The sequence below is a fragment of the Lactuca serriola genome, chromosome 2 (genome assembly GCF_051521515.1).
Source record: "Lactuca serriola cultivar US96UC23 chromosome 2, Lser_US96UC23_V15, whole genome shotgun sequence".
Classification (NCBI taxonomy): Eukaryota; Viridiplantae; Streptophyta; class Magnoliopsida; order Asterales; family Asteraceae; genus Lactuca; species Lactuca serriola.
Genome location: NC_136409.1, coordinates 10,315,113 through 10,330,333, shown reverse-complemented (window position 1 = coordinate 10,330,333; position 15,221 = coordinate 10,315,113). Strand labels below are relative to the sequence as shown.

The following is a 15,221-nucleotide window of genomic DNA, read 5'->3' as shown; positions in this document are numbered from 1 at the left end:
AAGTGACTGAAGAACCCAATCAACAGCCATTTCCTCACAGACAACGGATCCCAACATTCTTAACTTATCAATGTGTGACTTCATCCCTAGGACGTGTGCACACATGGACTTTCCTTCTTTATGTTTACTTGCCAAAAGGGCTTGAGTGATCTTGAACTTTTCAAGCCTTTGAACTTGTGGGTTAGGGAGAATAATTGGAGGAGGTAGAGGAAGTGAAGCATGATTTCTTGTTCCTCGATCGAATCGTGGAATATCATCTTCATGTGGAATGCTTGTTCCACGGGATTTGAGAGGACCATAGTTTTCGAACTTTGACATCTACAAAACGGGAGAAAAACGAATTCAAGTTAGTTGATAGATTGAGTCCTTGGTAAATCACCCAAATGAAATTCCAAGGCTAGGACCCAACACAATACGCTACAACCTAGAAAAGGGATGCCGTAATCTAGTTGCAGAATATTTGAAGGAAAGTGAATGACGATTCACTAATTTCCACCATGAAAAACGAAAAAGAAATTTAAGTTTTAAATCTATGAAAACTCCTAGATCCTTTGAGATACATTGAACTTTCAATGGCATGTTTATATCTCGATATGCCCCTCTTGTTTGTGACTGGGATGCCGAGGATCACAAAGCGGGTGTGAATAACCATGCAAACTACATGGTGCCCTCACATGTTACAGTCACCTATTCGATGTGCCGGTAAACCACACACGCTCCACCGAACTATGACAAACATTGAGTCACCCTTTGCTACCTTTGCTTAGACCCATTTAGTGTGCTGGTAAACCACACACGCTCCACTAACGTCTTTGCAAGGGCACAAAGTGTAATTTCATGGAATTGCATCAATTCACTTTTGCCTAAGTAACTAAGATTGGGAATTTTATGAAAACATTTAGTTACTTTTATACTTCATTATACTTATAATGGAAGGTTTTGTCCCATCCTACCCGTTCGGCTAACGACCCTCCACTAGTCAAGAGTGCGGTGGGTAAGAGTGGATACCCATTCAATCGCCATTTTATAGGCAATTTCCTTAAACACCCCTTATAGACTAGCTTTGTGAATGAGGCCTACTAACGGTAAGACTGACTTTTACTCATACATATATATAATGTTAGACTTTTAATGTTATATATAGTATAGGATGTATTTTACACTTTTAAAATACTAGGTGGTCTAATTTTAACAATTATACCTTTAATTCAATTAAATTGTAAACCTAAACATTTATGGATTTATTAAACCTCTATTAATTATACACCTTAATTAATTAATAAACCATAAGGGTGTGATTTGAACTTTTTCAAAACAATACTAGAGTTTTAGAATTTAACATTCCTAATTAAACTTTTAATCAAGTTTTAAATTCTAAAACTTGAGGGCAAGTTTTGAAACATTTCAAACTATTAGGGTTTAGAATTTAAATATGCATCAAAATTAAACTATTTAATCAAAATTTAAATTCCAAAACTTGAGGGCAAGTTTTGAAACCTTTTTCAAAACATTAGGGTTTCAACTATTTAAATTTCAAAACAACAAAACTTTTGGGGTTCAAATTTAAACTATAAAACCTAAAGGGCCAAATATGAAACTTTTCACAACAACAAGGATCAAATAACAAATAATTCAAATTAACATTTAATCACATAATTATCCATATTTGATGATTTCTTGCAAAATAATTTATCAATTTACTTAAAATAATTAATCAATTATCTTATATGGAATCAATTATCTTATTAATTGATAAATATCTTCAATTAGATTAAAAATATAGTCAAATATATCATATAATCGGATTAATATTAATCTAACATGATAAGGTAATTATCCCAATGCAAAAACAACAAGAAATCCCGAGATAAGCACTGTCTGACGCACCGACTCGCCGAGTCACCCTCTGGAACTCGCCGAGTAGGGCTGACTCGCCGAGTCCAAGAGTGACTCGCCGAGTCAGGTCGAACAGTGAGGCCAAAACTCGATTTTCAATTACATCAAGCATCAATACAATAGAAACCAATCATGGCTCTGATACCACTGATGGGTTTTGGTCATAAGACATCCTATGTGCTCATACAAACCCTAAAGCTTGGATCTAGGTTTCTCTATTGTACATACTTTGAATCCAAGACTTTGAACCCTAATTCTAGCATATGGAAATCAGAATTCACATGTAATTAGGTTTAAGAACATACCTTGATTGTTATATAGCAATAACAATCTAATTCCTCCTTGAATTGACCTTGGAAAGCTGAGAGTCACAAGTGTCACTCCTCTAATGGCTTACAAACACCATAAGCAAGTGGAGAAGGTATAAAGAGAGAGGAGAAGGGTAGGCATTCGTCCTTAGATGCTCTAGGGATCAAGTACACGAATTCTAAGGCCTTAGGGGTCTTTATATAGGGTTGAGATTAGGGTTTCAGTCCTTATCCTTATCTAGTTACTTGCCCATCAAGCAACCATAAGATAAGTCTTAGAAAAACCCTTATCTCTTGGCCTTGAACGATTTCAAGGATATCCTTATCCTTGAATTCGTCCATCCTTTAACAAGGATAACCATTGCCCTATTTTGCAACTATCACATAATTACAATTCAGCCCCTCTAGTTTAATTAATTACACTTGATCACAAAATTAATTCTTAATTAATTATTGACCAATATTAATTAAACAAATATGATTTCTCCTTTAATATATTATTCTTATAACATATTAATAAATCATAAAAACCTCTCTCTCTTTATTTATTTCTCCAATCAAGTTGCTTTGGTGAAGGCAACCCAAAAGGACCATGCACCATCGGGTCAAGTACATACCAAAATAGTTATGGACTTAGACACTAATCCAACATGTTTCGGAACAAGTAAATTCATATGAACTATAGGGATAATCATGCTTAATTTAGAGTTTAGAAAATTGAAAAACTCTTAATGTCACAAAAATGAAAAGCTCGAATTTATCCCAAAAATTAAGTCATGTAATTTAGGGTATATAACTTACATCTTAGATATAAAACATCACAAAACTACTAAAGTAAGTCAAGTAATTTGGTGTTTAAATAAAATTAAACAATGAGAATTAGGTTAACCTACTTGAAACTAGAGACCGGAAGATAGGATATTCAGAGTTCAGAGAGAAAGATATAGGTGAGACAGAGACGTGAGAGAACGAAAAAACTCATCAAATCTGGAGTCTGTAGGCTTTGTATAGCTTCCTAGAATTGTGGTCAATTGGTCATATAAAAAAGGTTTTTTGACTAATTGTTGATGGGCCTATGGACTCTCAACTAAATACTAGAACGTCATTTGGATCCGCTCATGTTATTAATATATTTTGGCGAGGAAGAAAAATTAGGTAAGAATAAAGACACAATGCTTGGCTTTTTTTTCTTGATGGATTTGAGTGATCAGTATTTTTATCATTATTATTATTGATGAAATTTAATTTTAATATAATTTTATCAAAACAAGGTTGGCCCAAACAGTGGAAAACCTGACTTGGGCCCATATTTCTGAAAGAACCAAAAAATTTAGCTACATAGTGGACATTTTATAAATAATAAAAGAACAAATTATTGAAATTGTCCATTTAGTTTGTCAAAATTTTGTTTTTAGTCCATATCTTGTTTTATTCATTCAGATTGTCCCTAGGTTTTGATTTTGTTACGGTGTAGGTCCTTACCCGATAAAAAAATGTATGCCCCGTTTCATAGTTGCTGGCTAAGAAAATGCTGACTGGGAAATATATGTCTGAGTAATAAATTCTGACTTAGTAAGAAACCATATTGCTTTATTACACATGTGACATTATTGCTGACCGATGCAAAATGTCCATTTTGCCCTGATGCTCTCTACGTTTATATGCAAAATAATAATAATAATAATAATAATAATAATAATAATAAAATAATAATAATAAAATTAATATTGATATTAATCAGCATTATACATTATAATAAACGTTTGAACGAATAAAACAAAAAAAAAAGCTTCTAGCATAGTGGTAATGATGTTGCCTTGTGAGTATGAGGTCATGGGTTCGTTTCCCATTACCCCATTTTCCTTTTCTAGGCGCCAAACTTTTAAGGGTAGCATTGGAAACCGTTCTTTCTTTCCCAGTCAGCCATCTGCCAACCGAGTCATCCAAAAAACTCGGTCAAATAGAGATCAAACAGGGTCGTACTTCTAGTTTTCTACCTATAATAGCAACATTCTTATATTTCTTCACCGATAATAGCAATGTACTTTATATATTTTTAGCAATAACATGCATATTCCCGATACTCCACCTCCATCACTTATTCAACCAATGATCACCACCCAAAGTTAAAAGAAATATACCTAACACTTGCAATAAACTAAAATGACAACAAATATATCAAAAAATGAAATTAACACAAATCTGAAAAACATTTGATTCTTCAACCACCCATCCTCGTCTACATTAGGATTAACCCATATTCAGAAGAATCTATTCATTTTTTTGTGACCTCACGTTTTTCCAAATTACAATGTAGTCAGATATATGGATTTGCATACTTATTGAACAAAAAAAAAATGAAAATCAATAGATAATATAACATCCATTTTGTGAATTTGTAATAGTAAATCGGGGTGTATATATCCGCTCAAAACACTTGGTTGTATTAGAATAACTCTTGTATCTATTAGTAGAATAGTACCATGAAAGGTCGTACTGCTTTGGGAGGAATTGTTGTACTATTAAGGTGTTAGCCTATAGACGATGTTTATCATTATAAAAGTACAACCTAATGAGGTTTAAATGCATATTTGTTTAAAAACAAATACTCACAACAATATAGAATGCATGAGCAAAGGAATCCGCTAAAACGGAGTCCGTATGAGAAAGTTATACATATTTGAAATTGAGAAATTGAGGATTGAACTAAATTCAAACTAACGAGAGAAAACACTACCTAAAAGAAATGTTTAGGCAAAATTTGGAAGCACTACCATGCTTTGGTGTCAAGATGCTAAAAAGAGGGTAGAAATGGGTTTTAAGGAAGTACATTCCTATCCTTGGCATGGTTGGCCAAAATAGGGTAGAAATGGGTTTTAAGGAAGTTCAAACCCTCTACAACATTATTAATTATTAATACTTTAATTATTAATACTATGGATGACGATGAGTGAAAACCGTCATCAAAATCACAGCCATTCAAACTCCTCCAACTTTTCATCCCGGCCATAATAACTCAAGTTGCACAACCGCTAGCAGCGGTTCTGCGTCTTCTCCGACTTCTTCTCCCCACGTCCTCACCATCTATCGTTTTCTCCTCCCACGATTATCAGTTTTCAGTTTCCTTCCAAAGACACCGTAGTTCTCCTTCAATCATCACGATACGAAGGCTTTTTACTCGGTAACTTCCATAACCACGACCTAGAAATCGGGCCTATATAATGATACGACTATCACTTAATCGATGAACAGAAAATTAGGTGCAGAGAACGACGAAGATAGCCAGTAGGTTTTATGGGGATTTCTATGCGATTTTTTTTGTATTTGTGTGGACATTTAGTCAAACATCTAGCGAGATTTCAAGTTCAAAATTGAATCAAAGTGGAAGACGCATGGCTAGGTTTGATGGTCCCTGACTAAAATAATAAAATTGCTTTCACACATGGAAACCTGCAAACATTTGTATAATGTTTCACGCATCAACTTTGTTTTCTTTAAATTCATCGATCTTAAGGTAATCCAATACATATTTTTGCTTCTGGTTCTTGCTTTCAAATTTTTTTAAATTTCAAGTGAATTTGCTTGGTTATGTTCATGAAATCATGGAACCTAATGAAGGATATGGGATTGATTGGTTTATAGGTGCTAAACTAGTAGTTGACTTCACTTCATGTATCCTCTTATTCACTGGGTTGAGCTTCACTTCAGGTATTCCCCGATTTACCAACATGTGTTTTTCTTCAAATTATTATTTGACAGTAAATAGTGGTGATTTCAGGGTCATTATATAATTATTCTTGTGAACCTTTTAGCTCTTGGATGTGGGTATTGAAGGGTTGTGATGGTTAGTTGAATGAAAAATCACTAAAAGAGGCTTTCTCTCCATTTAGCAAGGTATATCATATACAAAGGCAAATACATTCTGATATAAAACAAAAAACATTTGATTTGATCTTGGACAAGAAGTAAACTAAAACCCCAATTTTGAAGATAATTATGATTGCTTATGATAGGCTTGAAGTGTTTGATCTTGAGCAGTGTGTGATCTCAATCTTTCACACACACACACATTTAGAGAGAGAGAGATGTAAGTTTGGATTTTCACTTTCTTATAAACTTTGTTGATTATTTTTTATTGTTCATGCTTTGAAGTCGAGTTTTTATTCTTCCCTTCCTTCTGAAAGTTGTTTACAAATTTGTGATCATTTACATATACTAATTATTATTTCTTGGTGGAGTGGTTAACACTTAATAATATGTATATGACAGTCTCAATTACCCACTTACCCTTTTATGTTATTTTCTAGGGTCCTATTTTTCAGCATTCCTTGTGGACCTTCTACATTAATGGTGTATGGAGATTTGGATTCGGATGAGTTTCCTGGTTTGTAGCTGGTTTTATCATAATTATTGTTATTCAATATTATTCACTTAGTTCCGTATTGGGGTTCTTAATTAATTTATTTCTAATTGCAGCTAATGGGAATGGGAGAAACTATAAAGATGTTACTGGTAGGATTATCAAACTTTATAGATCTCTTTTGAAGATCTATAAAAAATCAAGTGATTAGGTTTTTTTGGAATTTGTTTTGTTCGTGTGCAGATGGAAAAGGTGTGGATTATATGAGTGAAAGGTTTGGCATGGAGTAGTCAGATGCTTATACATTTTGTCAGCTTGATGCATCTACACAGAACTTCATGATTTCTAATTTGATAGGAGAAGGTTGATTTGGAACTGTTTACAAGGACCAACTAGATTCAAGGAAGGTAAAATATGTACGATCTATCAATTTGTTTTTTCATATGGTGGAAGAATGAATTAGTGGAATTAGATGACTGGAAGTTATCTGGTAAAATCATGGTAAAATCATCTGGAGGAGCAGAAAATATGTTGCATGGGATATCCAATTTAGATTTAGGGCTCGGGGTATTATGTTGCTTGGTGTAAACCAGAAGATCCTGACTTTGTTGTTGGACTCACCTATAGTAAAATCATCTCAACCTCCTTCCCACGTTCTTACAGTTATCTTGCCATGGGTGCTACAATTCAGGCAGTTGAGTCTATATATCAAATTTTGGTTGTTTGTTAAATTTGTTAGCCTCAGTTGTCTATTCATGTTGGAACTCAACTCATTCTGCAACCCAAAAAGGTATATATGTTCCTCTTACAGTGGGTATGAAATCAATTTTGTTCCCTATTGGATCATTTTGTGTATGTTAATTTCTTTCAAGGTTGCAAAAGGTAGGGAAGACGCTTTCTTTGCGAGCACTTACAATGGTGGAGTTACTGTTGTTACAGATGGTGTTTCTGGGTATAATATTGCTTCCTTTGTCATGTTAAGCATTTTTGGAGCTGAAAACTTTAAATTTGTTAATAGTAAACATTTTCCCCAATTGCATACAACCATTTGATTTTCAATTCATGATCCTTCTTGTGGTAGGTGAGATGAAAAGGATGTGGATCCAACACAATTTTCAAGAGAATAAGTGACTGATGGAACAAATCTTTGATTTGAGTGATAGCAAAAGTATTGGCTCATCTTTGACTAATGGCATTTAGAAATTAGTGGTTATACATAGTTTCATGGATGTTGTGTTGTACTTGTAGAACTTTCTAAAAGCTGAAAGTGGAAGTAGGATAAGTACCGATGGTTATATGGTTTCTGTGCAAGTGGAAATATGGATGATATATCTGTAATAGTCGGAGTGGTAAGCAATTTATATAATAAATCGTTGCTTTAATGGGTATATGTTCATATCATCATATGTAACAGTAATATAGATTTGGACAATGAATGCTTAGGGTACACCCTACATTTATAATCATATATTACAATTTTATTTGTCTTTTTAAGTATAAATTATTTTTTACCTTTTCATTTTATTACTCTTTTTTAGTATCATTCAACACAACATTTGTAGTAGCATTAAGATGAATGTAACGACATGATTTTTCAAACAAAATTTTCAATTTAAAAACTCATAAACAAATATCTCATCATTAATTCTCAAAACAACCAACAAGTTTTCAACACAATTATTCAATTCCAAGATCCACAATCATAGCTCAATATCAAGAGTGTGTGTACAATCATGCCGGTGCCTTCCCGGCGATCCTTGGAAGTACTGGAAACACATAACGCGGTAAGCGGGAATGCTTAGTGAGTTCCCCAAAATACCACATACAACAATTCACCACTAGAGGCTATACTCTGTACGACCCTCTGGTCAATGTGTATCAGCGAGACCCTCCAGTCCTGTAGCTCGTTGGATCCTCTGGTCCGGTCTAGCTCGTTGGACCCTTCGGTCCGGTCTGGTTGAGGACCCTCTGGCCTCGTAAATCGTTGGACCCTCCAGTCTGATCAGAATAGCACATAGCATACATAATCACAAAACACATAATCTCAAGTAAACACATATGACCTTCTGGTCCACACATAGATACCACCCTAGGTAATGGATAGTGAGAAGACTCACCTCGGGTAACTCGAATGATCTCGAACTCGAAACATTGATCTAGCCTCCACCTAATCACATACAGAAAATATCTCTACTTAATAAAGACTCTCAAAGGCTAGACTAATCCCTTCCTATGCTCTCTCAGAAGGGTAAAAGACCATTCTACCCCTCCAATGGTCCAAAAGCCCATTTGTTGACTAAACCCTAAAAGTCAACTAAAGTCAACCCTAAGGAGTATGCGGCGCGTACCAGATCCCTACATTGGGCGTACTCGACCCACTACAAGAAAAATGCTAAATAGATACGAAAAGTTACTATGGAATCAAAATCCGTTTCTATTTTACTAAGGAATATGCTACGGAACGACTTGTCGTAGCTATTTTGCTATATAAATGGTTACGGAATTGCATTACGTAGCTGAATCTTAAATAGCTACGTAAAGTTGTTACGGAATCGAAATTCATAGTTATTTCAATACGGAATATGTTACAAAATGGTTGGTTGTAACTAATTTGCTACGGAAATGACTACATAATTGCATTCCGTAGCTAAATCTTGAATAGTTGCTACGGAATTAAAATCTGTAGCTAGTTTACTACAAATAATGCTACAAGTTTTTTGGTTGTAGCTAGTTCTCTATGAAACTTGTTACAAAATCCATGTATGTAGCTAGTTGGCTACAAAAATGGCTACAAAATAAAAATCCGTAGCAAGTTAGCTATGGAATTAGGATCCATAGCTATTTTGCTAGGAAATTTGCTACAAAATAAAATTTTGTAGCTAATCTATTATGGAATATGTTACAAAAAAGGTGAATTTGCAAAATAACTACGAAATCAAAATCCATAGGTATTTGGCTACGGAAAATTTCGTAGTGAAATAGTTACGGAATATGTTTCCGTAGCAAAATATAGAAGATTTTTGAAAAGATATATTAAAAATGCACAATTATTTTTGAAAACTCAACAACAAAAACAAAAATGCACAATTATTTTTACATTATAAATATTTTAGCTTCAATTTTTAGATTTTGATGACATACATTTGCTAATTTTCTTATAATAATATTATCCCGACTTTGAAAATTATTACCTCTAAATCAAAATTTATTTACCCTCTATTGTACTAGCTGTTCTAAAAAAAAAAAGAATTAAAATGTTTTATTTTGACTTTTTAGTTAAAAAAATGGTCAAGTAATTGCCGCATAAAGTTTTTTTCAATAATGTTTGAGTTTGTTTCAATAATGTTTCATTAGGGGCAAATTAGTAAATTCAATATCCCCAATTTACGTCCTCACAAATTAGGGGTATTTTTGTTGAGTTCAAATCCATTGTCGGACAATGGTCAAGATCGGATCTCTTCCTCTCTCTCTCAACCTGCTGCCGCTGCCGCCCGTTGCGTAGCCACGTCGTCGCTGCTCACAACATTCCGATTTCAAGTACTGCCCCAAACCCTAAACGATTTTATTGGTATTCTTGTATCACTGTAAGCATCTGTTTTTTTCATGTTAATTAGGAAGAAAATTCCATAGCTAAAGCACTATTCTGTTTAGAAACAAAGTCTCCATGATTGGCTTCTCTGTCATGTATATAAACTAACATATTGCTAGGCACAGGGCCGTTCCAAGTGTATATGGGGCCTGGGGCGAAAAGAAAAAAAAAAGGCCCTTTAAAGATAAATATAATAAAGATTAAAAAAATCTTTTTTATTGACTATAAACACATTCAATTAACAATAAAAAGCAAGCAAAATTGTTTATCTTTTGAGTTAGTTTGAGTTTGAACCAACTTTAGGCCCTAAAAATCATTTTGGTAATATTTTTTTTATATATATAAATTTTGGGCCCCAGGAGTCGTGGGCCCTGGACGGTAGCCCGGGTTGCCCACCGTCTGGACCAGCCCTGGCTAGGCATAAAAGTCTCCACCACAGTAAAAGACTAAAAGTCCATCCAGGTGGATATGATTTGAAACATGATAAAGAATCCTAGTTTTATCAATCAAAAACAGAAGTTTGATAAAACACGACTTTTAGAAGTATTAACCATCTGAAATCATGAGATTCAGTTTAACCTTAATATAATGGTAACTATTTTAAAAAAATGTATACACGCAATAAACAAAGAAGGAATATTTTTATGTTAATTTATAGAAAGTAGGATCATTTTGTCAATGTGATAAAACCATGCCCCCGAGGCTAGTTCGGCTCCCACATTAATCATTTTGAAGTCCATACTTATCAAAATACAAATTTGACAAGTGTTTATTATGCTGTTAGTAGATATAGCATAACATTCAGTTTTAATTTTCTTTAATAAAAAAATGTGGATTGAAGTACTGAAAGAATGATATGTACAACAAAAATCCTCAATAGACACAAATTTGGTAAAATATATAGGTTAAAATCACCAAATTTGTGGGCTTACTTTAAAATTCTCCATGAAAAGTAAAATCCTGGATGGCATACTCTCGGCCCAAATTTGGTAATAGACACAAATTTATAGCCTGCTTTAAAATTCTTACTTTTCAAAACATAAAAGTCTCTACCGCAATAAAAGACCTTATGAGTGAAGCCAATATCATGGGATGAATTTAGGAGTGAACAATTAAATTCATCATCTTTGAAACGACAATTAATTATTATTATTATTATTATTATTATTATTATTATTATTATTATTATTATTATTATTAGTTTCATATTGCACATTCTTGCAACTACTTTATCCTTGTGAAACATATAGTTATTTTAAGAAGATTCAATGGTGTTGTTATTATTGATATCTTTCTTGCTTTTACGTGGTTTTTGCTTGGATATGACTAATGGCATATACTTGTAATCTTTATGTTTTTAAATATTTGTTTATAGTACAAATGATGATCAAATGAAGTTGTCTGTAATAGCTAATCTCTTAAGGGCAGCAACAAGTAACTTGTATAGATATTCTATATTTAGAGCAAAGGGCATAACTAACAATTTTTCAAAGTATGATGTATTATAGGAAAAGAACTTAAAATTAGGATGTTTAATAGAAAAAAATTGAAAGTAGTGTAACACCGTAAATTTCAAAATAATTTTTCGCATTTTTATAAAAACATAAGTCATTTAATATTCATAAAAACACCCATGTTTGAAATACAATTCATGTCATACAAAAATCCCAAGATCTCATAACATAAAATCCCATGTGTGTGTACTGATCAAGCCGGCGCCTTCCCACGGTCGTCACTAGTACCTGAAACAAATAACACCAAACACTGTAAGCACAAAGCTTAGTGAGTTCCCCAAAATACCACATATAACACATATTAGCCACTCGAGGATATAACTCTATGGGTCCGTGCATCCAAACTCTGTGAACCCTCAGGTTCTAACTCTGTAAACATGAACAGCATAAATCACATAGAATAATGCAGCGCAACATATAACACATACATAACATACAAGCACTGTATCACATAACTCTAGTTACCTACTCAAGGTAAAGTATAGTGAGAAGACTCACCTCGTGTATCTCGATAACTCGCAAATCCCTGGAATCACTCGTGCTCGATCCTCCGCACTATAATCTTCCTATAATACAATATATCTCTAATTAACACTTTTACAACAAAAGGTTGACTAGACCTATCAAGTCAACATTGGTCAACTCTGGTCAACGGTCAACTTTGACCGGACTCGGCGAGTGCACCAAAGCAACTCGACGAGTCTAACGCGTTCACTGACTCCCTCGGATCTTTCTTGGCACGTCAAGCACTCCCTTAACTCGACGAGTTTCCACCTGGCTTGAATCGCAGGGCAACCACAACTCAACTCGCCGAGTCCCAAGAATAACTCAGCGAATTCCGGCTTGACTCATCCCCATATTAACTCTTCCTGACTCACTGGGTTATCCCCCAACCCGGCGAGTCCACTCACTGAACATATTATGTGAAACCCCAACCCTACTCGCCGAGTCCCAAGAACAACTCGGCGAGTTCATGCCATGCACACACTTTTATTGACCTTCTGAGGTCAGATCTGCTTTCCCAAACCCTAGATCTAGCCTTCCCAAGCATGAATGTTACGTAAAGTTCGAAGCTTGATGCTTGTTTAACCCCCACAAGGCATCAAAAGGATATTTTGTCCCAAAAATAACCACCTAGGTCCAAAGACTCCATAATAACCCAAAAAGCTCCATTGGTTAAGGTCTCTGGACCTCTTTGAGTCCAGATCCAAGGCACAAACTCAAAGAGGGACCATTTGCTTCACGTAATCACTCTGCAAAAAGGGGTATAAAACCCTAACTTTAAAGATCAACCCTATAACTGAAGGAGATTCGAACCCTTACCTCAAAATGAAGCCTCTGGACTCTGGATCTGCTGTAATCTCCCCTGCCGTTGCTCTTGCCACCTTCCTCTTGCTAAACAAGGAATACAAAGGCCCAAAAGTGACTTCCTCTCTCCCAAAACGAATTAGCTCTCTTAGGGTTCTCTCAAGGGACTAGTAGTCGCAAATGGGAGGCTATAAGTGCCCTTAAATAGGCTCCAAACCCGAGGAATTAGGGTTTCATTAAACAGCGTGGACTCACCGAGTCCACTCCTTGGACTCGCCGAGTCCAGACGCGAATCCTTGTCCAAATCGCGATCCTACTCGGCGAGTTTGAGCTCCAACTCGTCGAGTCTCCTCACAAAATACTAAAAATATAAGAATGAATAATACCTGAAAATCCGGGCTGTTACAATTCTCCCCCACTAGAACTAGACTACGCCCTCGAAGTCTCGCTCTGCAAATAACTTCGGATGCTGCTCGCGCATCTCACGCTTCGGCTCCCAAGTCATATCGGACCCCTTCCGATGCTGCCACTGAACCAAAACCAAGGGTACCTCCTTGTTCCTCATAACCTTGATTTTCCGATCCTTGATTGCCACTGGTCTCTCAGCATAATTCAGGCTCGTATCCACCTGAATATCCTCTAGTGGAACCACTGCCGACTCATCGGTTATACACTTCCGCAATTGTGACACATGGAAAGTGTCGTGAATCTGCCCCAACTCTGCTGGCAATTCCAATCGATAGGCTACCCTGCCTATCCTCGCGATCACCCGAAATGGACCAATATATCGGGGCCCCAACTTGCCCCTCTTCCTGAATCGAATCACTCCTTTCCAAGGAGAGACCTTCAGGAGCACAAAGTCGCCGACCTGAAACTCAAGCTCGGACTGGTGTCTGTCCGCATAACTCTTCTGTTGACTCTGAGCAGTCAATAACCTCTGTCTGACCTGCTGGATCTGCTCTGTCGTCTGAAGTACGATCTCAGTGTTGCCCATAACACGTTGTCCGACTTCTCCCCAGCTAATGGGGGTCCGACACCTCCTCCCATACAACAGCTCAAAGGGTGGCATACCAATGCTCGAATGATGGCTGTTTTTGTAAGAAAACTCTGCCAAGGGCAAGTATGTATCCCAACTTCCCCCGAAATCCAATACACATGCCCAAAGCATGTCCTCGAGTGTCTGAATCGTCCGCTCACTCTGTCTGTCTGTCTGGGGGTGATATGCGGTACTAAAATGCAGTCTAGTACCCAGCTCCTCATGAAAATTTTTCCAGAATCTGGAAGTGAAACGTACATCCCGGTCTGAGACAATCGAGATCGGCACCCCATACCGAGATACCACTTCCCTCACGTACATCTCTGCTAACTTCTCTGCGGAGGAGCTCTCACTAATAGCAAGGAAGTGAGCGCTCTTCGTCAATCTGTACACAATCACCCAAATTGCATCGACTCCCCTCGCAGTCCTTGGAAACTTGGTGATAAAATCCATGGTAATCTGTTCCCACTTCCATTCGGGAACCTCCAATGGCTGCAACCTACCATGCGGTCTCTGGTGCTCGGCCTTAACCCTACGACAGGTTAAGCACCTCTCAACAAACCACGCAACATCCCTCTTCATACAGGGCCACCAATACTCCTTCTTCAGATCCAAATACATCTTAGTGGCCCCAGGATGGATCGAGAATTTCGACCGATGAGCCTCTTCCATCAAGATGGTACGCATTCCTCCCACAAACGGTACCCAAATCCGCCCCTGAAATGTCATAAGTCCCCGACCATCGGTAACAAACTCTGATACTAATCCTACAACTCACTTTTTCTTCTGGTTCTCCGATCTCGCTGCCTCAGCCTGTGCTCCACGAATGGTGTCCAACACCGGAGCCATCACGGTCAAACGCAAACAGACACCTCGCAATGGGGCGCTCTCCGCCCTGCGACTCAGGGCGTCGGCTACCACATTAACCTTGCCTGGATGGTACAGGATCTCACAATCATAAACCTTAACCACATCCAACCACCTCCTCTTTCGCATATTTAGGTTGGGCTGATCCATAAAATGCTTCAGACTCTTATGGTCCATGTATATCGTACAATGAACCCCATACAGATAGTGACGCCAAATCTTGAGAGCAAACACCACTGCCCCCAACTCTAGGTCATGGGTGGGATACCTCGTCTCATGTGGCTTCAGCTGCCTCGATGCGTATGCTATCACATGCCCTATCTGCATCAGCACCGCTCCCATC

General features: G+C 36.6%; 1 long non-coding RNA gene across 1 annotated transcript; it reads left to right on the top strand.

The window, feature by feature from the left end:
* Positions 1–5,179: 5,179 nt before the first annotated feature.
* LOC145090230 (uncharacterized) lies at positions 5,180–7,934 on the top strand. Its single transcript, XR_013701448.1, has 8 exons — positions 5,180–5,718; positions 5,847–5,912; positions 5,983–6,098; positions 6,512–6,588; positions 6,681–6,716; positions 6,808–7,354; positions 7,437–7,516; positions 7,646–7,934. It is a non-coding gene; the product is annotated as an uncharacterized LOC145090230 (long non-coding RNA).
* Positions 7,935–15,221: the final 7,287 nt, after the last annotated feature.